A 26,327-nucleotide genomic window follows, 5' to 3' on the forward strand; every position below is an offset into this window, starting at 1 on the left:
GAAACGAGAAGGGATGATTAGACTTTAGAAATGATTTAGAAGGCAGTTGGCTGGGGACTTAGCTCAGTGGCCTAAGCACCTCCTAGCAAGGGCAAGGTCATGAGTTCAATCGCCCATTTAAAAAAAAAAAAAAAGAAGGCAGTTGGGAGGTTGTACTGTTTTTTAAAAGGAAATTTCATACATTCCTTCAACAAATAGTTGTTAAATAACTCCAAAGTAGAAAACATTGCTGCATGTTGTGGATAGCTAGCTGTGAGACCCAATAAGCAACTACTAGTTACATGTGACTAAATGTGAAGTTTAGTGACTTGAATCAAGGAAAATTAAAATTCAGTTCTTTAGCCACACTGGGCAATTTTAAATACTTCATTGTCATAGTGTGGTTGGCAGTTCCATATTATAGTGTAAGTGCAAAATATTAAAGTCATCACAGAATGTTCCATTGGAGAATGTTGGCAGAATAGTCAAATGTTGGCACTTTTCATTCTAATAAACTATTTAAAAGGTTTAAAACAAGAGCTACAAGGCCAAATTGTGAAAAATCAAAACTGTAGGAGGTATAGATAAAACAACAGAGTGAACTCAGAGAAGAGAAAATCACATAAGGTAGTCAGAATAAAGTCACAGAAAAAGTAGAATTTGAAGTCAGAACTGAAGAAAGAATATAAATGTAGCAGTTGCCTTGGTCAGTTTGTGCTACTATAACAAAATACTACATATCGAGCAGCATGAACAAAAATGCATTTATCTCAGTTCTACAGGTTGGAGAGTCCAAGACCAAGAGGCTCATGAACCTAGGCCCCACTTCCTAGTTTGCTGATGGTCACCTCATTATATCCTCATATGACAGGGGCACCCCCATACACATACACACACACAGCAAGACAGAGAGAGAGATAGAGAGAGAGACAGAAAGACAGAGAGACAGAGAGAATGAGAGAGAAAAACTTAATGTTTCTCATAAAGGCACTAGTCTCACTCATGGAACTTCTTCATTCATGACTTCATCTAACCTTAACTGACACCCTTTGAGCCTACCTCCTAGTACCATCACTGTAGGGAATGGAGTTCAACACATAATTGGGGAGTTTCAGTACAGTATTAATGCAAAGCGAACATTCCACCAAAAAAGTCATGCGTGTGGAACAGAAAAGGATGGGTGCACTGGGATAGAGACTGAAGAAAAGGAGGGGATGAGGTACCTCAAGCCATTGCATTAATTCTGTGAAAAGCCTTGAAGGTTAAAAGAGAGGACTATTCTCTGAAAGGACTGGGAAACCACAAGAATTTTTGTGTAGGAAACGTGATCCAACTGTTATTTCAAGGAGATATATCTGGCAGCAGTGTGCAGACTGGATTGGGTGGGGAGAGAAGTTGATAGACTATTTTAAAGCGTGTTGAAAATAGACTGTATGTGCAAATGTAAGAATTTGATCTTGAGTATCAGCAACTTATTTTGCACAGATATTATAGTGAACCTTCAATAAAATGAGATTATTTGGTCATAGTATTATTAGAAATTCAGGCCCTCATATCTCCCTAAATGACTAGTTTCTTTACTTTTCTCTTTCATTATCTCACAGTCAGAAGAATACAGGTTGCTTATAACTCCTGGCAAAGCAACAAGAAGGATTTAAAGGCAACAGGATCAAACCAGTAGAAAAAAACAGAGGAAATGGAAAAATTTAGAAAATTTAAGAAATGGAAATATGCACCATGAAGAAAAAAGTAAATTAGACATTTCTCAGTAGAAGTCACTCGGGAGATTTTGTGGGCAGAAAACTTCATCCTAACAGGAGCTAACCTGGGTGCCAGCTCTGCTCACATGGCAGTGTACTGGAGCCGGCTAGGATGGGCTTGTGAGTTGTCACTGGGTGCATCTGTCCTCGGTTTTACCATCAATAAAGTTTTATGGTGGAAAGATTTACACCACAGAAATTCACAATTGCAATCCCTGGCTTAAAATGGTCTGACTTAATTTATAATGGTGTGAAAGCAACACTCTACTCATTCATTGGAAGTGGAATTTGAGTTCCGATCTTTTCTCAGGCTGGTGATGTGCAGGATGCTCATCTTTGCTGTCACCGTGAAGAGGCCATGAACCCCAGACGCTGGTCAACCTTGTGGTCCCGAGGGGAACAGCCACCACTCTCTATTGCACAGTGTTGCTAAGCTAGGATGTTTAGTGTGTTACATACATTAAGCGTATTTTCCACTTGTATTTTCAATTTAGGGTGGGTTTATTGTGACATTATCCCATCGTTATTGGAGGGGGCTCTATCTTATATCAGGGTGTTTTTCCACCCTAGCTATGCCATGCACCTATGTCATCACCATGCCCACAGGAACCACACAGAAAACCTGATCTCTTCTTTAAAAGACAAGACTAGAAGCTAAAGTCTGTGGTGTCTGAACATTCTTAACAGAGGCAAAGAGACTAGTTCTTCCAAACTAGAATTTACCATTCCCAACGCTCTTAGACCCAGAGTGTTTTGTGATGTCATGTCCTTCAGAAGTTACATGTACAAATGCTACAGATACATCAAGTGTTTTTAGAATTTACTCTTTCTTTCTTGCTTTTTCATGGAGCTGTTTAGGACTCACCTAAGAGGAGATTTTCTTCTACAAGTTTGGTGTAACTTGGTCTGTGATTTATGGACAGGAAAGCTGTCTGCATAGTTGTATCCTTACTAATTGAGGTGGATAGCATGTCTGCCTTTAAACTTAGACAATAAAAACTTCCTCTCCTCTTTTAATAGGTCCAGGCTCCCCCATGACCGTGTACTTTTTCTACTGCAGCAGTAGTGAGGGAAGCCTGCTGTGGCTGCTGCTTGGCTGTAACTACCAGCTACTGTTGTGTAGGGGTCTGTGATACACTGATATAATCCCTGAGCATTTTCCAGACACTATTTGATTTAATTCATCACCATCCCTCTTGTAGGAAAGGAATATGCCCATTTTCCAGGGGAGAAAATAGTGTCAAAGAAGTGAAACATCTTGTCCAAAGTCATGTAAGAGGTTAATCTGACATATCAGTGCAAATCAGTGACTCTGTACTACTGGTCTTTAATGCTGACCACAAGCCACACAGCAGGGAGAAAGACCTTGCTGACAATGTCTAGGGCTGCCAGGCCCATGGTAAGTGAAGCAGGACAGCCCTGAGGTCTTTGACAATCACGACTGTGACCTTCATGCCACGGGCCCTGAGAGTGCCTTGCTACTGCCTTATGGGCTTGTGGAGGAAATAAAGACCGAAGCACAGAGGACACAGGAACCTTTGTTCTAGAGATCTGATGTCTTCTGAAACCTCAGGGAGTGTATGGATTTGGTGGTTCTAATAAAAGGCCAGTGAGAATTCCTAGATTGAGTCAGGGTCCTAGGATTGAGAAAATCTGTGACCAAATTTTTCCAAGTCTTCTCTCAGGTCTCTGATGTTCAAATAAACAACAGGGATTACAAACTCTTTAAGCACTTCTGAGATTTGTAAGTAAAAAAAAAAATAATAATTATTGCTGAGTTGAAACCTACATACATAGTTTTGGGAGAAATGCATTTGTGAGTACCTAGAATCATACAGCATGGATGCATGACTCTAGGGTACAGAAATGCATAAAATATTCTTGCAAAGGTCTCAGTACAGTAGCAATGAAGGTTTGTGGAACAGGGGCTGTCTCATGAATTGGGTGTGTAACATGGCAACGCTATCTACTTTCATAATGTCATGTTTGTGTATATTCACAGACATGCATCTATTATAGTAGATTGGTAAAATAGCCAGAGGGTAAGGAAATTCCTGCCTAGACTTGGGTTTTTAGGCATGCTTCCTTTATTCTTAACACCCATCACACAAGAAGCTGCAGCTTGAGCACAGATTTGGCAGACAGAGGCTGCCCACAGTTTTCTTAAATACTCTTCCTTTCTCTGCAGTGGTACCTATTTCGGGGGCACTAGGCAGCCTCACACTTGCCTCTCAGGCTTCCGAAGGGTATTGAAATCTTGTTTGGAGCACATAATTTATGCTGTGCTGAAAAAGAGCAGAGACTGTAATGGTGCCCAGAGAATCCAAGCTCTCTGAAGACTAGGATCACATTAATATGCAGTATTTCATTTACAACCCCCTTCTAAGTAGGTTCGAGGGGATAATGCCTTGTTTGAATAATAATATAGCACATTTTACTATTCAAAGTGCTTTCCCATAAATCATCCATCTCATTTTATTTTTGAAACAATAAGGAGATAAAACTAGGATTATTACCTACAGGGACTCACAGGCTCAGAAAGGTCAAGTGATTTACTCAAAGTCACATTGCAAGTTCTCAGCAAAGCTGAGATTATGAGCCATGATTCTTCATTCCCAGCTCAGCTAGGTCTTTGAAAAAGAACATTAGGACGCATAGCTTTCATGGGTAGAATACTGAACTCTCCAGCACAGCCTCCACCTCTTGTTCTGTTTCTGCAGCTTCAATCCAGCATCATTTGGATTTTAAGGCCTTACAAGTAATTCTGAATAAAAGTTTACCATTTAACCTTTTCTCTTAGTATCTTTAAAAATCAAACCTGAAAGCATATCAAATTCTTTAAATTTACAAAGTTATAAAACGAATGCTTAGAACAATGGTTCTTGGTAGTTGTTTCTCATTTGTGTTTAATCACAGATAAAGAGTATGCATTAAGACCACTAACAGAAAAGTGTTTGGTAATCAGAAGCATTGTAATAAGGCTGATAATAGGTACTCAGTGTGTCAGAAATTATTTATTTGATTTAATTAATTAGTGTGTAGTTTAATGGTTTTAGTGTGCTAGGAATGACATTTTCACTAATGCACATGTTGAATCTTTTTTATTAACTTCATTTAAAAACATGTATATAGTGTATATCTTGCCTAATAAGATACAAATATCTGTATATATGTGTTAGAGATTCACAGTGTAGTACTATTTTCTTAAACTTATTCACTTACAATAATTTCTATTCTGTCCCACATTCCTTTTGGATCCTTCCACCTAGTTCCTATATTATCAAGTTTATTCCTCTTTTATATATCTTACTATACTGTTATGATTATAAACAGAAATATGCATAAATATATATGCATGTACAGATACACTTAAAACTATGATGTGCACACTGAGATCTAGGGGTTTTTTTTGTTTTTTTTTTTGAGATGGTGCCTCACTATGTAGCTCAGGCTGGTTTTGAACTCACTGTGTAGCCCACACTGGCCTCCAACTCATGATGATCCTGCTGCCTCAGCTTCCTGAGTGTTGGGATTATACGTATGTACCACTACGCCTGGCCTGAGATTTAGTTTTGATCAATGTTTTATAAATATGAGACTATAGTATAAATTTTTTCTGAAACTTATTTGAGAATATTAATGAAAATATTTTTACCCTTTGGGACAGGGGAAAGAAGAGAAGAAAGAAAGTAAAAGACAATATTACATATATGTATACACATCTATACATGCGTGTATGTGTATATATATATATATATATATGATAGATAACTATACTACTAATCTCTATTAGTTCATTAAAAAGAACAGTTTGTGTTTTCATTGTCTGATTGTTTGATTTTTTTATTCCTAAATTTTGTAATTTTAACAACTACTTCAAAGATAACAATATGCAATATATTAACTAGTATTAATTTCTTATTTTTTTGAAAATCTGTATTACTTTTATCCTTTTTGGTTTATTTCTTAAAAAGAAAAAATATTTTTACCATATTGAACTCTGTAGTTCTATTTTCTTATCTCTTTTTTTTTGTTAATACACAGCTGTAATACTTAATGGATACATGCATTGTGTGTGGGGGTGGTACATATATTGTATCTTACCTCTTTCTATTTTCTCTTCCCCTTCCTCTTTCTTTTCATCTATAAAAGTTTTACTTCCTGATTTTCTATCAGCTCCCTTTTATTTTTCTCTTTAAATACTTTATACTTTGGGTTTCCTATATAAGAGATACCATTCTGTATCTGATCTATTTTGCTTAGCATATGGATCCACTTCTCTACGCGATTCAAATTTATCATTTTTTATAATTGAGAAGTACTTCAATGCATATTTATTCCATGTTTTCTTTAGTCAGTCATCTGTTGATGGACCAATAGGCCCTTTCCAAGGTTTAGCTATTGTGAGTCGTGCTGCTGTAAACATGGGTATGCATGTTTACTGTAACACAGTGTCTTTAACTCTGTTGGGAAGATACTCAGCAAAGATATAACTGAGTAAAGATAAACCACATAAATTTAAGTACTCACTTGCCAATAGGAATTGATTTGTTTTTATTCAGTTTCTTTTTTTCACTTGAATTAAATTTGCAGCAAATAAGTTCAAACAACACAGTGTGATACATTTTTATGTAACATTGTTTTTATTTCAACATGATGGCCAGAACAGAAATTCTAGATTGAAGGTTATTTTCATTTTAATAGATATTTGTCACATTACTTTTTAAAAGACCACAGTACTTCACATTTCCACCAATACTTTATGGGAGATGATGCTCCCCCACCTTTTTTAAAATCAAAATCTACAAGAGATCTTATGTCTAGTTCTTTTCCAGTTTAAGGGCAAACTGATACAATTATGTATTGTTATTAATTTAAATTTCCCATGCCTAGACCAGAGATACAGGGGCACAAGCACCTACATGGCAAACGTAAGGCCCTGAGTTTGACTGCTAATACCAAAATAAATAAATAAATAAATTTCCCATTCCTGTTAGTGAAATTCTATATCTTTTTCACAATTGCCAGTCATTTAGGTCGGGCTCTCTATGAATTGCCTGTAGTTATTTCATGCCTGTAAGTCAGCAGTTCTTCCTTGTCTTTGTTTGTTTTATCTATTTGTCATACATTATGTATTAACTCATTGTCTGTCACTTAATTCATAAACATTTTTCTCATTCAGAGTTGGTACTTTGGCACTCTGTGTGATATCTCTTGCCAATTTAGGTTTCATAAAGTACAGTAAGTCTATCTTTCTTTTATAACTTCTTAATTTCCTGTGTGGGTTAAAACTGCATACAAGGTCTCCAAGATATTTTTCAAATATTCCATGTTAAATGCATTATTTACTCTTGCTTTTAGTTCCTCTGGATTATTGTAATAATTGAAGTTCAAGTTAATTTTCAACCTCAGTGTCACTGTTAGTAATTAAATAATTCAACATTTTTCCAATGAATTAAATTACTATGTTTTTCTTTATTAAATTCTCTAACATTTCAGGCTACTGTCATTGAACTCCCTCATATTTACTTTAAAAAATACTTCCTGAAGCTGATGGGAAATAAGTCAATTCAGATTTTGGTACCACAATTCCCTCATGGTAATGTTAAATAGTTATACTCAAATGCAAATGTCATTTCAAGTTTAAGACATTTTTGGTCATTATTTAACATCTCAAAAGAGAAGAAAGGCAATGCAAAACTAGTGTAAGATATAGATTCTCAGTGCAAGTCTAGGAAATCGAAGGGAGCTAAATTGTTAGCCATATGCTTTATGAATATAAATATGATGGCAGTGATCATATATTAATGTTAGCAAAGATAAAAACATGCAGTATTTTTCTTAGGATAAACACTGTTTGCTATTCTTTCTGTCTATAAAGATCTGGTCCAAAAAAAGTGTCTAAACTGTGTCAATCTTCATGATCATTTTAGCTCTGTTATGTAATTGGTAGGTATTAGCTGTGAATGTTTCCATAGCAACAGGGAATTTACAATTTCAATCCTAAAATCAAAATATATCTTTATCAGTGAAGTATTTGACAAAGTCTTGGGATGTGCTTGCGTCTATTAAAGAAAACCAGGCTGTGTGAGGATACAATTGGAGATTGAAAGCCACATCCTAGTGCTATTTATTAAGTAAAATTCTTAATTTTTTAAACCACTGAGTTCTTTCCTTAGCCACAAATTTAATATTTTGCGAAAGTCTTGAATGATAATTGAGTCAGATTTGTCACATTCCCAGGTGGCACAGAGCATAGGAGAATAATTACTTGACAGGTAGAAAGTCAAGATTTAAAGCTGCCTCAGTGGGTTATAAAACAAACCTTGACATTTAGCTGTCCAGATTGATTAAAAAATAAATCACACAGGAGAATAGTGCATCTCTGCAATAAAAACATTATATGAAATTTATACTTTTGTTTTTCATCCATCAATTAGCTGTGTATCTGACCAGAAATACTTAGGTACTTATGGTATTTCTCTACTAAACTTCAAATGTAAGATTCAACTTCAGCATCCTAATTATCAGAGAATATATTTCCCTAAATATTCTTGTTCCAAGTCACTTGATGCCAGTTCAATTCAGTAAATATGTGACAGATGCCTACTATGACTTAGTCATTATGGAACATTCCAGGCAAAAGGAAACAAATAAGATGTCATCTCTGACCTCAAGAAAGTCAGAGTTTAATGGGGAAGGCAGGCCCAGAAAGTACACAGTGTATAGCTACTCAAGAAAAACACTGCGGTTACCTCACTATCAGCTGTAAAAGTTGATGATGGCTTTTCATTTTCATTTATATACTTTTACCGGAAAGATGTTTCTTGCTCCCCCTTTGAGAGAATATTTATTTTTGTTTCACGTCTTTTTTATTAGTATATGTTGGTTATACAGATTAAGAAATTTTACTTTGGCAGATTTGCACATACACATAGCACTTTGATCATCGCCTTTTAACTCTGTCACTTAGGATTGAGGCAGTGAGTTACTCTCATACTGCTTTGGTATCAGCTCCTTCACTTCTTGACTAATGGTTCAAAAGCAGCAAGAGTTTTCTAATTGGCAGTCAAGGGACAACACATATTGTTTAAGCATAATTTGTTTATTTTTAAAGCTCTCATAAACTACTGGTTTGGTCTATTTGGCCCTTTAGTAATTAGCACAGTTCTATAATAGAGGGAGCTAGGCTATTCAGAATGCTTTATTATTATTGCTAAAAAAGGATTCAAAGCAAATTCATGAAAGAGATTATTAGCAAAATTTTCTTTCTTTTAGAAGCAAGAGCTAAAAGTAATACTTCACTTGTCCATTTGCCTTAATCTTCATAAAGACACTAATATTCTCAATCACATTTGGATTTGGAAATAAATTCCGTAGTTTATGCACAATTGCTTACTTCTTAAACAGCAGAAACATACTTTTAGATTACATCCAAGTAGCTTTTCCTAAATTATTTTTCTGAACACTAGCCCTAAGAAAATTCAGAGGCAAAGGAGTTCCAAAGAAATTAGGAAAACACTTCACAATTTTTCTCTTCTTAGAATTTATCAATGCATACTTTTGTACTAGAATCATATCGTTTTGTTTAACCAAATATGTTCCAAAATTAGATGACCGAAGAACTTTTTACATAAAATACTTATACTTCTGGAAACTTTAAAATTACTACTTTAGATAGTGGAATATATGTATCTTAACAGAATTTGATAATTAAAGTGGTAGGAAGTTTACTTATGGTATTAAGTATTTAGCTTGGTTGATTTTAAAATCTTAGCATTATTGCTTTTGACTATACTCATTTTACCATAGGATAAATTATATAGAGAGTGAAAAGATAAGGAAATGAGGAAGTGTGTTGTGTGTGTGTATGAGTGTGTGTGCGCATATGTTTACCATTTCTAGGGGAAAAATTGAGAGATGTGAGAATACATTAAAATTCATTTTATTTTTCTTCAGTTATCATTTAGGATCACTGAGTAAATAAATATCATTTTTATAGACATTGAAACAATTTATGATATAACTAAGTCTAATCTAAAGAATTGCTTTGGCAGCAGTCTATACCCAGTGGGTATAGACTTGCCAGCTTCATGATGTGCAGCAATGGTGTCACTTTAAAGAGATCAACATTACTTAAGAAGGATGTTAGTCTTAGATGTCTGTGCAATGGGTGACATTAAACAGTTCAACAGAATCTCTCTAGAGATTCAGAGGTTTGTCCAAGGCCTTCTAGGAAATAATGCACTAAATCTGTAGCACACTTTCTAGTCTCTATTTCTAGAAGAAACCACTAGACCATGCTTCTTTTTGACAAGGAAGTGTAAAATATTTGATGTGGTCGCCTTCCCATTTATCTTTCCTATGACTGTGCAAAGGCTTTCCGGGTGCGAGTGGTCAAACTGTCCTTTTGTTTTGCAGATGTCACCTCTGTTTGTCTCCTTAGTGCTACAGCAGCCCACTTTTTCTCTCCGCTTGGTTCAGAGGATTTCTAAACTGCTGGTCTTTGGTGATGTTTAGTGCAACAACCCTCTCTACCTGCAGCCCGCATTACTGACCTCAGAGCTCAATGAGCCTTTCATTTACATGCACAGTCAAATTAAATTTGCCTGGCCTTTGAAAACTTACATCTGTTGAGTGTATAATTTGTATTGCCATTTGTTCCACAGATGTGTAACAAGACAAATACCTGTCCAGGCTTACAAGGGATTCAGAAATGCTTACGTTAATCATGCTGGTGGAAAGAGGTTAAGGGCGATACAATAAATCAGTCTCCGAATGGTTTCACTTGGAAAGGCCTGGGAGAACAGGGCTATTTTTATCCTAGGATGCTTTTAATTTGAATCAAAAACGCTTTACCACATGTTCTGCCACAAGTTCAAAAGGACTGGTAACAAACATTTAATCTTTTTCTTTTTGGATTGGCGCTAAGCCCTCATCAAAAAGCGTACGCAGCCAGGCAGCTTATCTCCACTGAGCTGCTTCCCTTAATATGTTCCTAATTATAATCGTATATATTGCTCACTGTGGCCGATTGAACAATATGGCAGTAATTTCTTTACAGGCCTCCCTGCTCTTTGAACTGGGAGTACAGAGGGCTAGAACAGAACCAGATCAATGGGATTTGAGTGCTGGCAAATCAAGCCAGATGCGATCTTTAGAGAATAAATTTCCAGCTGTTTCCCAGAAAAGGACTTCAACAGACAGCTGGAGACCTTATCATTATCATCATCATTCTCACTAAATACTCTCACAACTCTTTAGAAAATGTGCAACTATTCTCATCTCTTCCTAAATCACTACCCAGCATAGAGTCGCCCCATGCTTTGAAATGGTAACCGTGTAACACAGATAAGCCTGTGACTCATGATATGGGAAGGGAGACATGATAATATGATATTGACACTATGTATTTGTCAGTGTTGCATGATGTGCAGCTGAAAGCAATGTCCGAAATTTATTTTCAAGGTACCCAATGCTTACAACAATTCCATATGTTTGCAAGGGGGATATAACAGAACCCTCGTTTTGGGGGAACAAAATGGCATGTTATTGCTTTGTGCACACATCTTTTTTCTTCTAAAGTCACTATCACTAGGCTGTGTAGTATCCAATAAATGTTTCCAGGAATAAATTCTTGCTTTATATAAAGCCTTGTGGTGAGGCAGAAAAGAACATGCATAGTACATCTCAAAAAAAAAAAAAAAAAAAAAAAAAGCTCCTAATCTAGATCTCGATTTTTGAGTTTAAAGTGACTACTACCTCAAGTCATTTAAAAATCATTAAAACGAAGGAATACCCAGTAGCAGTAGAGCAATTCAGAGGGCTTCAGAATTAGCTGATATTTGTGAAATAATTTATATCTCTTCTAGAAAGATTTCATTATAAAACTTCTTTTTTTTTTTTTTTTTTTTTTTTTTGTCTTTTTCCTTTTTATCGGTACCGGGGATCAAACTCACAACCACCTGCTTGCAAGGCAGGCGCTTCTGCCGCTGAGCTAAATCCCCAGCCCCCTATGAAACTTCTTTACCTCTAGCTTGTTCTAGGCTTCTCTTTGTCAGAATGCTCTGTATTTCATTTCTGTAGAGTTACGGTATTATATGTCAAGGGAGTGAAAGTCAAGAGCATGAGAAAAGACTAGGGTGACACTGCTCTGGAGCGATGGTCATGGAAAAGGGAATTTGGAAGAAGGCAGGAAAAGGGAAGGGAACTGACAGTTTGCAAGACCTTGTTAGCATCTTATTGAAAATCTTTATTTTTAACTCTGCAAAATATTCATTTCAGTGCTTTTTATTTATTTTACTGCTTTTAAACTTCTGGAAGACATGTACACATCTAGTACATGAAAAGAACTATTTGTTCATTAATATTTGTGCCCTTACATTATCATAGGAAGTGCTCAAATTAGTATGAAAAGTATGTATTTACAATTTTAGTTTGACTATCCTTAACTGAAAAATTCTTCTAGATAATTTACCTTCTATTTCTAAAAAAAAAAAAATCCTTTATAACTGCAACACCTTTTAAGTTTGGTATAATGCTCAGGTATAATACACGTTAAAATTTTTTTCATGAACATACCTGGAATGTGTAGATAGAGTTTTTTCTTTTATTTAGCTGAAGTGTATGTTCTATGAACTATACCACTTTACATGAGCACAAAGGAAAATAATCTATTTTGATCAGTCATATCTCAGTACACATTATCCGAATGTGATTGAAATAACAAAATATGTCTCGAAGCTACTTTTTTGAGATCACATAGATAGTTAAATACTAATTTTTGGAGCTTGATTTTTTTTTTTTTTTTTTTGGTACCAGGGATCAAAGTCACAACCTTATGGTTGCCAGGCAACTGCTTAGGCCACCAAGCTAAATTCCCAGGCCCTTGGAGCTTGATTTCTTGCATACTTTACATTGAGAAGTATATAGTTGGTTAAAAATATTTAAAACATGCATCCCTAGTATACATATGTCTATTCATAAATTATCCACATATTATTCATATTTATCTTACTATCTAATTTATTTATCTATGTTACATATAAATAAATTTAAATAAGAATTAAAATTACAGCCAACAGCAGCCAGGCAGCCTGGGAAGAGAACCAAGAAGAAGCCAACACCTTCTTGTGAGCCAGTGGCAGCCATGTGACCCAGAAAGAGAATCGAGAAGTAGCCAACTCCTTTCTGTGAGCCAGAGGCAGTCCTTGGCCAGGCCAACCCCTTTCTGTGAGCCAGAAGCATTTGTGGACCAGGCCAATCCTTTCCTGTGAGCTGGCCAGTGTGTAGGCTCAGAGACAAGAAATGCCAATCCCCACTACCCCAACTGATCTGGAGAATCACAAGCTGAGATGATAGCCACTGAGGTAAAAAACAAACAAACAAAATTCCCCCAAAAACTCAAAAACTAACTTAATTCTCTTATTGTTTGATTTACTTTTGTAAGCCTAAAGCTGTAGTCTGAGCATCTATTTAGAGGATAACAATATGTAATGTAGCAACTATAGGGGATTTTCTTCTAAAGGTGGCAGCCATTGTTAATTCCATATTATCTTGTTTTAAAGTCCTATATAATTTTTATTGTTTCATTTTGTTTGGGTTTTATTCTGATTTTTTTGTTTGATTTTATTATATCCGATGGCATGGGCAGCTATTTCAAAGATAACAAGATATATTATGATAGCCATTGTTGATTTCCTCTGAGCTTGTTTTGAAGTCCTGTATCACTTTCACTATTTTATTTTCATTGGTTGTATCCTGTTTTGTTTTGTTTGATTTTATTATGTCTGATGATATGGGCAGCAATTTTGAAGATAACAAGAGGCATGATAGTAGCCATCATTGATTTCCTAGTGCCTTGTTTTGGAGTCCTGTATCAATTTCACTCTTTTGATTTGATTGACTTTATTCTGTTTTGTTTGGCTTTATTCTTTTTTTTAAAAAGGTTAAAGTTACATTTGTTTATGTTCTAATTCTCACTTTGCTCCAATCCTGGGTATATACACATTTAACAAATGATCATGGCTCTAAAGAAGTGACTGGAAAGTTATGGCTGTGATTACTATCAAGTTAAATATTTTCTCTCCTGTTTAGGACACAGGCATAGCATTTGACCAGGGCAGAAGCTAAACTTGCCTGTGCATGGAAAATGCCAAAGACCTACTCGTACAAGGGAGAAGACAAATTACTCCAATGAGAGAAGCAGGAGTTTTAATACCTCTGTGATGATATCTACTTCTTCTTGGTCAACATTTAGTAAGTATATGTCTACAGTAGTTAGGAGAAATAAAAACTTCTGAGGAGGATGTGAAATGTCACAATCCTACTAAGTTTATGCTTTGCAAAAATTAAAGTTAATTTTTGTTATGAATGTATTATAATTCTCCCCTATTCTGAGAACATAAGTTTGTGAGTAAATGTGACCAAAAAATTAGATAAATAGGAATAGATGGCTACTTCTGAGAGGAAGGGACACGTAATGCATCAGGGATGCATAAATGATACTTCAACTCCATATATTTTATTTCAGTGGAGGAATGTAGACATGAGTATTGTACATTTACTATCAGCTATCTTTTTTTAAGTGGTAAAAGAAAAATAGTAGAGATTATCCTGGAAATATTTTATAAAATTTAGGAAAATCCTAGAGTTAGATTAATCTGAATAATTTTATAAATCAAGGATATGTAGGATAGAAGAAACAAAATTATCTTGAAGAGACTTGCTGTAGTAAGTTCCAACTTAATGGAATAGTTGGTAGAGAATTTGGCCTTCTTCCTTTTAAATCTGACTTTGGAAGGATGAACAGTGTGGTGTTAGAAAAGGTTTAACTTGCTTTTAGGAGTACATATTAGTTCTTATAGCTTGTATAAATACTTTATTTTATGCCACTTGAGTTGCCACAAGTTCTGTAAAATTCTTCACTATCAGTTTCTTAGGAAACAAGTCAATTCTAATTCAACAATTACACACATTGATAGTTTGAAACGTGCCAAACATAATACAGAACATACATTTTACAGGAAAGTTGGACAGTGCTAAGATACACGGTAAACCATCTCCAATTTTATGAAAAGGGAAGCCAGGCATGTTAATGGAGTCTGTTTTCATAAACATGAAGTGTTTGGGCATGTTTGATTTTTCAGTACAGCTGCTCAGCCAAGCTTAGTTAACACCTTGTAAAGTGTGAGTTGCGTCTCATTTCCTTAATGGAAAGCAGTGAGAGTTAAGAGTTGAGGTCCCTGTATCAGCCCGAGGCCTTCTGCAGCATTCCACAAACCTCTGAGGCTGGATTTAGGATGCAAATTCAGCTGGGTACTTGTGACCAGAAAGTGTGTGTCTCCGGAGAATTCAAGCTGTCTCATCATCAGTCTTAAATTAGTAAATAGCTAAGAACAAATATCTGTTTCAAACTGCTAAGTTAGAAGAAACATCCTACTGAAAGCATTTTCATGTTAGTAATTTCTTGCAATACAGTGGATCATTTTTCCAACTCATTTAGCCTTCAGAACATGTCGTATTTCTGCAAAAGTGTAGATATCACTTTTCTAAGTAATACGATGTTAACTTAAAAACGTGATAAAACAGGAAGCACGCTGGAACTTTTACTTGTCCTGTGGCTTTAACAAGCCACAGCTGTATCAGCAGCTGGTCATGGAAGGAGCCTGGTCCTAGTCTCTTCCAGCATCCCTTTTCAACTAGATCAAAAGGAAATAGACCAAGCAGAAGGTTTTATCATCAAAACCTAGAGAAATTGGTGAGAACTAATATTTCCATTTGGATTGCTTTAGTCTCATCAGACTGAAAAGATTTTTCTTTGGTGGAATGGAAGTTGTTAAATCAGCCACTTTAAAAAATCTTTTTCATATTAACAAATTTATCCTCACTGAATTTATCAAAGAGAAGGAACATGGCAACAAAAATTCGTTCACCCCTCGAACACAATCTTTTGTCAGCTATTCTTTTACCAATTATTCAAAAGGCGAGTTAATTACTACCAGTGAATGTTTAGATGGCATTTTCATGGAGAGTGGTTTGAAATAGATACAAGGAACCTAGAACTTCTACTATTTCTAAGGCAGGCAAACTAAAGAATACTAACTATGGAGTAATAATTATCAACTTCTGCAAAGAAGTAAAAGTAAAACAAAATGTTCCATTTTAAGCTGTTAAAGTAAGCATTTATTTTTTGTCAGATGATATTGTCACAATACAATTGTTTGCCAGCTGCAGCGAGCTAAGTTCAATCCATATCATTCACTGATATCCCAGTGAAGTGTTGAGAAATGCTCTATTTTTAACCTATATTATAACTATGGTCATCTCAGCTTATTTTTATTCTCAATTCACCGTAGTACAATTGCATTAATACATGATGTATTCTCATAGAGATTCTGTAAGTATGTTAATAATAACCTTACAATATACTGTTTACACTTTTTTGATAACTGACATTATTGCGGGTATGTTCAATTCTGTTCTTTTCTTCCTGAAAAATCAATAGTTCTTCATACAATATCTAGATTTCCATCAGTTGCTCACTTTCTTGAAAATTGTCAGTGACTTTTCTATGAATAGATGATGAACTTCAAAATTCTTAATCCTTTACTAAGATTAAAAATCCTAGTGTGCTATACAAGATCTTCTTGTTACAGTATTCCTAACATTTCTTAGTTCTATTTGTCTTTCCAGTGAAAACTATTTTCTTCTTATGCTTAGGGATTACAGGAACATTTATTAAAAGTAAAACAACTTTAATGGCATTGGTTTTCACAATAGTTTGTTGAATATGACACCAAAGCAATGGACAAAATAAAAGAAGAAAGAAAGAAAGAAAGAAAGAAAGAAAGAAAGAAAGAACCCTAACATCAAAATTAAAATTTCTGTGCATCAAAAGATGCAATCAGTAGTGTGAAAAAGTAACCTATAAAGTATTTTGAAGTTGTATACTAAAAAAGAAGCAATCCAAAATGTGTAAAGAATTCCTACAATTAAATAACAATAAAACAAAACTAACTTAATTAAGAAATGAGTTACAAAGTTTTTCTCCAAAGATGGTATACAAATAGCTAATAAGCATGTGAAAAGATGTGTAATATCACTAAGCACTAGGGAAATGCAAATAAGAACCATAGTAAGTTATCATCTCACATACATTGATAGGTACTTAAAAAATAAAACCAAAAACAAACCAGAAAAAGGCAACTGGTGGTAGGATGTTAAGAAATAAGAATACTTTGGCACTGTTTATAGGAATGTAAATGGTGTAGCTATGGTGGAAAATAGAATAGAGATTCCTTCAAAAAAATTAAATATTATTATGTGGTATAGAAATTCAGCTTCTAGGTGTGTACTCCAAAGAATTGAAAGCAGAGACTTAAAAAGATATTTCTACACCGAAATTCATAATAGGTAAAAGATAGAAGCAACCCAAGTATTTGACAAAATAAATGGCTAAACAAAATGTACCTACATATGCAGTAATAGCTTTATAATGAAAGATAATTCTGACATGTTCTGCAACACGAGTAAACCTAGAAGACATTATTTATCAGTGAAATAAATCAGTCACAGAAGATGGATGACTATATAATTTCATTTAAATGAGATACCCAGAATGGTTAAACCCGTAGAGATAGGAAATAGAATGATGATTTCCAGGGAAAGAGTAGGGGGAGAATAAAGAGGAGTTGCAGTTTAGTAGATACAGACTTTTACTTTTATAAAATAAAGGTATTTAGGAGATTGATGATAGTGACAGTTGCACCACAATATAAATAGGCTTCTTGCCACTAAACTATGCAATTAAACATGATTAAGAAGGCAAATTCATGTTAGGTGTATTTACCCCAATTAAAAAATACAAACAAAATGTAATATGACACCCAGGCTGAAACCATGGATTTGAAACATTATTCTTCAATAAAAAGAACCAAGGGCCTTTGGGGGAAAAAGTATTATTTCTAGGATGAAACAGACAAATTGAGCCTGAATCATCCTGTCATGATGAAATCAATGAAAAGCTCAAAGAAACAAAACAGAACAACAAATGATGAATAATGTTAAAGTGATACAGTAGTCACCTGAAAAACTCAACAGGAAAAAGCTGTGACAATTGGTGAAACAAAGTAAATAATATAACATTGGGTCCCAAATTATATAATGAATATCTTGGGCCCATATTAATAAAAATTAATATTGAGATAAATCAGTAAATGGAGGATGTGGGATAAATCTTCTGTACGAAATGATTTTAAATTGTATATGTTGGTGGTTTCTCTTCCAGGAAATAGAACTTAATTACTCATGGAGGAGCATGGCTGCCTTAGAGAACAGAGTAGGAAAAAAGTTGAAACAGTATTTGGGCCATGGAGAAACTTGGCATACTTTACCCTATTCAAAGTTGATATTACCAGTGATAAGTAGGATTAATGTACTCATTAGATGTGGCGAGAAGGGCGTTTCTTGGTAATATTCTCCAAGCCTATTACCCTAATCTAATCATGAGAAAATAGACAGCTTCAAATTGAGAAACAGTTCCCCAAAATACGTGGCCAACATCCTCAAAGTTGTCAGTCATGAAAAACAAGGCAAGATTGAAAACCTCTTATAGCCTTTAGGAAATTAAAGAGGCTTGATGACTAATGGTAGCCTAAATGGAATCTTGGAGCAGAAAAAGGAAATTGGTAGAAGACTTGGAGAAATCTAAATTAAATTTGGAGCTTATTTAATAATAGGTAGCAATGTGAACTTCTTTGTTTTGACATATTTCTTACGATAGTCATTAATATTATCAAATTAGGAAAAACTTGATAAAAATATACAGAAACCTTCTGGATTATAATTTTAATTTTTCTATAAACCTAAAATGTATTTTAAAAATAAAAACCTCATTTAACAAAAAAGACACATGAAACATGTTCTTATTTTAACACGATAAACTGTAATAATTTTAAACCAATAGCTAATCAGACATTTATGAGTATTGGAAAAACATTTTTAAAAACTCAGGAACAAATGTAGAAAATAACAAACAAAATATAGAATAACAGGTAATTTTGTTGAATAATTACAAGGTCTAGTGCTTCATAAATGTTCAACAAATGGTAAATATTACTTGTATTCTTATATTAATACTTTAATGTGAATCAAGAATTTGAGGAAAGGAAAGAAAGAAGTGATATCTCTGCTATTACACATTATTTCTATCATAACTTGTACATTTCTGCCAACAATTAAGAATCAAATGAATAACTATTATGAGTAGAAGCTAATTGTAATTTTAGAAAATTTAGTAATATGACTTTGTACAAGATAATCATATGCATCAAATAATTTTCCTAAGCACCAGTAAACAATCCACATACATGCACTGGGAAAAGAAATTATTAATACAATGAAACATCTTAAACTTTCTAGAAATAATATAAGTTCCCCCAAAAGTAGAGAAATAGGAAAAATAACTTATGGCTTATATATTCACTGCAGTATTATATAGACACATATACAAGTAGGAGAATTTGGAATATTAAATCAGATGTCAGATACTATAAAATTAAGTGAAAACTCAAGATTCCAAATTAAAGAGTAAGCAGTTTCCAACTAGAGGAAATTATATTAGTACAAAGCCCTAAAATTGATTGGCTTGACAACCAGATAAAAATAATTAAATTTCTTCATAGAGGAGAAGCAAGATATAACTATATTTTATAGAAGCAAAGGAATTTGGCTCTTCATATATTCAGTGAGATATTTTTGGTAATGACATGAATGAATATGAAAGGGTCATTTAGGAGTTTCAGAGGGTCTCACTAGAGAGAAACAGGAAGGTTATCTGAGATGCACGCTGGACTTTAGACAGGAGACAGCCAATGAGCAATGGAGTAAAACGCAAGCACAGGTCAGAGCTGGCGGTGTGAATTTCCAGGTCCTAAATGCTGGTCACAGCCAAAATGAATCATTTGTGAAGTGAGGCTACAGAAGAAGGAGCCTGGACCACTTTAATAATTTTCCCTTTGACTTCAATTTAGTGATTTAAAATAGAAATAAAACACTCCTGTTTTAGCATATTTAAAGGATTTTTCAGGTATAAATTAATTATGAATTAATTCAGACCTGCACTAAAAGGAATGTAGAACAGTGGGAGAACTTGTTCATTTCTGGTAGAAGTCTATGTTGGTACAATCATTTGGGAAACAACATGCACTATCTAATTTAGTTCAGGCTTTATATATTTTCTCAATTTGTATTTAGCAACAAACTATTTATCTGTTTACATTTGAACTAGTTTGAATGTTCATGAATGCCTAGAAAGTCTTCTTTCCCCCTAATTCTTCCTAATTCTTTTCAATGGATAATACAATGAATATAGCAGTAACAAGAAGGTCACAGAGTTATGTAAAATAAACCACATTGTATATCTCAAAGGCTTTAAAACTCAGGCTTACTCACACCTCCACTGCTAGCCTTTGAGATGCAAGAAGAGTCAACTAGTTGCTTTCTGCACAGTGGGTAGTGGTTGGTACAGAGAATTTCAGATGACTATGCGATGAAGTACAGGGCTAGGACTGGTAGGGTTAGAGCACTGATCCAGCAGCTGCAGTGAAAACTAAAGAGAGGTTTATTTCTTATCCCTCATGCTTGTGCTTTGTTCCAAAATTTGCAATACACTCATTCAGATAAAACTATTTCTTAATTTTTAAAAAGTTTGACAAATAGCATGCATTTATCATATATATTTTATAGCCTATATTTATTGTAGAATCTAGCTAATTAACAAATGCACTATCTTACATAGTTATTTTTGCAATGAGAGCATTTTATATCCACTCTTTTGCATTTTCAGCAATTAATTATATTGTCACTAACTATAGTCACCTTGCTGTACAGTGTACTGAGCTCCTGGATTTATTCCTCCTAATTGTAATTATATATTCTTTGGCTAATATTTCCCCACCCATCCTCCTCAATCTCCCTCTCCTCTGTTTACCATTGTGCTACTACACTTCTATGACTGATATAGTAAGTCTTATACTAAGAACAAGGAAACGTGTATTTGTAGCCTAAGAGCCTTCTAAAGGAAGAGTCTTTGTACCAGTGAGTAAATTGGCTGAAATGTTTTGTCTAGTCCATGCGCAATTTGGGATCTTTGTAATTTCTGTGAATACTGAACAGAAGTGGAAATCTGCTGTGACAAGCAGTCAGTAATAAAGCTGTCCTTCAGGAGGACATTGCCCTTCAGGCTATGCCTTCTAACAGCCGTGCAACTTGACACCTATCCCCAAAGGCCAGCTGAGCCTTAAGTCATTGCATCAGTCCAAGTAAAATCTTATTTCTCTCCCCTTCCCCGGCACTCTTTATTTCTGTTAAACTTCTTCATAAATATACGCTTTGTGAAGTTAACAGTAAGAGAATGCAAACATTGCCGGAAAGAATGAAGAGTTCACAAGCTTAGGACAGAAAGGGAGTTATAAACTATTAAGCTCAATTAACAAGTGAAAAATGAACTAAGTTGTTCCAGAGTGATTTTTAATTCTGTCAAATAAAGAGGAACCAGACTGCAGGGTAAACTCTTATTTATTAGTTTTGGTTAATGAGTTTTTCCATAAGCAGAATTTCTTAAATTTTATTGAATCAATAAAGTCACCATTTCGAAATCTGGTTTTTCCCACCAGAGTAGGATTTTAATTGAGAACACACCAAATTCCCAAGTGCTATAAAGTGACTCTATGGAGGTTGGAGTGTATTACCCGGCTGGCTGACAGGGTTGCAGACATCCGTCATTTAGTTTAATCTCTGTATATTGTGTGCGTTCCTCTTCATCTTCAGGATGATGGTTTTTTCTTTCCATATTACCAAGGAAAAGTAATGTCAGGGCTTCTCCTCGAAGGAGAGTGATACACTTTTCTTTGTAGTGGTACTGCACAGACCATGTGTGGAGCACATGGCTGATGGGCCTAAAGCCCTGCTAGGCATCTCTGCTGGGATGTGATGACCCCTTTACAGTACAAGCAGCTTTGCTGTGTTCCACCACCAAAGGACACATCCTAATCTAGCTGGCTGCCTCAGGAACACCTGCCTTTGTTTATAAGACAATCCAAGGGCAAGCATGCAGGAGGAGCAGAAATCTGACACTTGCCTCAAAAGTGGTATAATGTCTTTTGCTGATAAGCAGTTAATAATACTTCCTTCTTCATTTCTAGATTATTGATGGGAAAAAATGTCTTTAGTTTGGCCTGAAGTCCTAATTCTTTCTGCACTTTGTTTGTAAAACCAAATAATAGAAGCAAGAAGATTGAAAGTTCAAGCCCAGCCTGGGAAACTTAACATCTACAGGTGACTGTGTCTCAAAAAATGTGCTGCAGATGCATCGCAGTGCAAAGGCCCTGGGTTCAATATCCTGCACTGCAAAACAAAACAAACAAAAAACCAGTAACAACAAACCCAAACACGCACACACACACAAATGCAAATGTTAAAGTGTAAGTCACACACTGTGGAACAACTGTAGCATGCTGGAGAGCAGAAGAACTGACTTTCAGTCCTATTTGCCAGACCATGCATGAATTTTGCTACCAAATATAAGGTTTGCCTGAATGAATGCAAGAGGGCCACAAGCCAGACATATCAAGAAACCAAGAGTATACTTTCCTCCCCTTTCCAAAAGCTCTTTCTATCGTTCCACCTCATAAATGGCAATCCCAGGAGTGGATTCAGGTTTTGTGGGGTTTGGAGCACATAAAATATAAAACTCGCCTTCAGAGATTTTTTTCCTGATCTTTATCTACTGTGCTATGCTAACTGCAGTGCAAATGTGAGTGCTGCGTCATGGGAGAGTCATTCTGTTAGGCCAGGAGGCTGTGCTTTGCTGATGTTTCCCCAACCCGGTAAAGCTGAGAGCCACATCCTTCGTAAGATGGACCTGAAAGATAGACAATCAGACATGGCTGCAAATAGACTAGACCACTGGCTAGTGGTGACAGGCCTCATGATCACCACTCTGCTTTGCCAGGTTGAGAGTGTGTATGGTGGCAACTCTACCCTGCATTAGGCATATATCTTTGGCTTAGAGGTTTGATTGCCTCTTTCTACCTCAAGAACATTTTCCATCATTAGTAATAACTGGCAGAAAGCCAAGTAGTCTCGATACCCTCAAAGGCACGTAAGAGAGCTCCCTGCTGCTCACCTGCCTCTGTGTTACCCTTAGACTTAGCGTCAAGTGAAGAGTCTGGGGTAACCTCATTAGGCCCCCACCACTTTCTGATAGACCACAGCAAGTGTATTCCAGATAAAAGCTCCATTTCCTGAGAACACTGCCTTGTCATTTCTATTTCATCTGACTAGAAGTATCTCCAATTTTGTGATATTATGTACTCATTAAAACAATACCAAAGTAGCTTTTGCCTTCAGATTCTTCCACAAACATTATCCACTGTCATTCTTTTTAACTTGAGAGAAAAGGAGACTGAAAAAAATCATCTGTTTTACTGAAAAAAAAAATAGAAAATACAACCAGATATTATTTTTTAATAGGTCTGCATTCATATTTCCATAAGTAACAGTTTTACGTTTTTTGCTCATCATGGAGAAACCTCTGCATGCCAAAGAAACCTCGCCTATGTCATCTTTTCTTCTACAAATTTTAATTCTGTTGTTTGTATCATGATCACTTTTCAAATTTGCTTTATGAATTAATTGGTTATTTATACTTGAGGGTCTTTTCCAGCACTCAGGACACATATAATAAAATTTTGTGCTGGGAAGATTGGGAGGAAAAAGCAAGATGCTTAATTTACAGCTATACAACTATTTACTTTGAAATGGCCATAAACAGTGAAAAAATAAGATGACATCTATACGTAATTGGCATCATTCAGTGAAGCAATTCACACAAATATTAATAGTTCAAATTACCTGCCTTGTAAAGACATTATTGAACACTTTTAATCCTAATTTCTTGGCATGATCTCTCTGCCAGTCTCTGGGGCTGCAATACAGTGATCAATAAGAAGAGAAATTCTTAATACTGGGAGCGAGAGTATCCCCATGACTACAGACAACCACTGTCTCCAGCTTTGCCTGTGGGATATTCTAGTAAAGGTCAAGTCCATAAAATGGAAACATGGCTGGTATGAAAATAGGCTTCTGAAAATAATTTCTGTCATACTAAAAAATAAACCATTAATTTTCAAGCTTTAGAACTTTCTAATTTTGTTGGCAACTGTTAACTTAAACTCTTTTTCTTTATGTGACACTTTCTGCCCTTGACCTTTTCTTGGTTTTGAGTCTTTAAGAAAACACAGTTTACCCCCTCTGCCCTATGATTACCTAATATTAAACAATCGGGCTTGCATGCACTTAGATATTACATGATTTTTCTAATACATGTAGAACACAAAGCAGGCAGATCCACTATGGGTATCAGTGATGCATTTTCAGTTATCTAATTCTTTTGATAATTTGCTAATTTTCTCAAAAATCCAGCTTTCACCGTGTTTCCTTATTAAATGAAGACACTTAAAACTAGGAAAGAATGCATTAGACTTTTTTTGTTACTAGGCACCACAGGGTTCTGCTGAGTTTTCTTAAGTTACTTTTTGATTTGTGAGCAAAGGTTTAAAAGGCTAAAAAGGGGGAAATTGGTTCAATATTTCAAGTACAATGAAACATTTCTTTTGTTACTTTATTTCCCTGCTGTATTAATTTGTGGTTACTCACCTTCTCCTCAGGGATCCCCAGGGACCCCCAAATCTGATTCTCTATGATCTGACACATGAACCCAAACGTTTCTCCCAATAAATTACATCTCCCGTGTAATAAAACAAAATTGGTTTCCTTAGGGTGGAGGAGAATGCGTCAGGCGTCCACTGGCCACATTTTGTCCACTGCTCCCCCACACCCTGAGCATGAGGGTCTGCGGTCTATACTGGTCTGGGAAGGGGAATGCTGAGCTTGCTCACTGGACCAAACAATGCAGGAATGTTTTTTCCCTGTCCATTCACTTAAACAATGTGCCATTCTGTACCTCAGAAGCACTTAATTTATTCCAACTCTTTGGCCTGACCTGTAATCCCCCTCTCCTTACCCATCTGACCCATCTGTGTTTCATTTCCCACTCATCAGCATCCAAAGAGCTAGGCCCAGGCCCTATTTGGAACCATTAGACAGAGATTGGCACTCTTCCCTCTTCCTGCGCCACATCCTCCGCTGGAAAAAAAATGACCATCAGATCAGAGAACAGAGCCTGCTTTGTCCCCTGTAACGGGGATCTGGAAGCATTTTCAATCATTTGCACTCTATACCCACTCAAACGCATTAATGTGATCAACATTGGGCCTGTTGTGGGCATTTTTTCCAGCAAATAGCTTGCTAACATTCCAGGCATGTACTTCCCTGAAAACAAGACCGAGACAGGGTCCTGAATATTCAATTGGAAAATCACCAAGAGCAAAAGCTTAGCTTGGCACGGCTGGTGTTGATTCTTAATAAGTGACTTCCTAAAGCTGAGGCATGGGGCTTACAGCGTCAATGACTTGTTTGAAAAATATTTTGTAGGTGCCTCATACCACTCTATTTCCTGTGGTATGCGTCATATTGTGAGCTATTCTAAGCCAGCCTGGTTAAGCATGCTAACTTCCCCCTCCCCAAGATTGTGGTGTTTAACTAAAAATGTCTTTATACAAGATGAGCTCATAGCTATTAGTGCTGATGTAGTTTTAACTGCTTGGATACCAACTGCAGTGGCTTGAAAATGTGCTGAAAAAGGGTTAGCCGGAGCAAAAACATATCTCACCCTGTCTAAGATGGTGGGATGCAGTCCCAGTGGCAGTGTTTCTTCAGGGGGGAAAAGTTCCAGATTTAAGCACAATGCATACCTTTCACTTTCATTAAAAAGACTTACTGTTCTTACTATATGACCAAAGTCAAGGTGCTGAAGACATCTGGAACACTGGAATAAAATTAACCCTTTTTTATAGCTCCAGGTATTTCGTAAAACTTGCCAAGGAGCAATGCTAAGGTAACTGGAGAAAACAAGTGTATCTTTTCAATCAAATTTCCGAAAAGGAAACAAAAAGAAATCCAGAGACCTAAAATTCAACCCGTAAAATTAAAAAATATATATAAGCAAGGATTTGTGTAAGGATCCAATGAGACACGGTGTGTAACATATCTTGGCAGCATTTGAAGTGTTAGAGGCAGAAAAAGGAGCTATTACTGAGTACCTACTGTGTGCTGCCACACAGCTCTCGGTGTTTCTGAACACTAAAGTGTCCCTCACAGAAATTATGACATGGATATTATTATTTTCAGGTTGCAAACAAGGAAAAATATTGAGTGCGCTTCTTAAGGCCACACAGCTGATTCATTATAGAAACAGGATTTCAAACTGGGTCACTGTGAATACCAAGCTCGTGTTTTGTCCCCTACCTCGCTACAGAGAGATAAAAATATCCTCGTCATTATTACGTCTGTAATTGTCTACTTGCTCACAGGATGTGTGTTTGCTATGGTGCTATGGGCTAAAACAGGAGGAAATTATAAATCCAGGTCATGTTCTCTCCTGCCTTTCTCCAGTGAGTAGGATAT

General features: G+C 35.7%; 1 long non-coding RNA gene across 2 annotated transcripts in view; it reads left to right on the forward strand.

Annotated features, from left to right (window-relative positions):
• LOC106025215 (uncharacterized) overlaps positions 1–1,929 on the forward strand; it is a 51,127-nt gene extending 49,198 nt beyond the window's left edge. For both annotated transcript variants that reach the window (XR_010046746.1, XR_001198796.2), the window contains one exon: positions 1,584–1,929. This is a non-coding gene — a long non-coding RNA (uncharacterized LOC106025215). The remainder of the gene's footprint in view (positions 1–1,583) is intronic.
• The last annotated feature ends 24,398 nt before the right edge of the window (positions 1,930–26,327 follow it).

Source organism: Cavia porcellus, unplaced genomic scaffold, assembly GCF_034190915.1.
Source record: "Cavia porcellus strain 051 isolate PalLab524CR breed Dunkin Hartley unplaced genomic scaffold, mCavPor4.1 scaffold_4, whole genome shotgun sequence".
Taxonomy (NCBI): domain Eukaryota; kingdom Metazoa; phylum Chordata; class Mammalia; order Rodentia; family Caviidae; genus Cavia; species Cavia porcellus.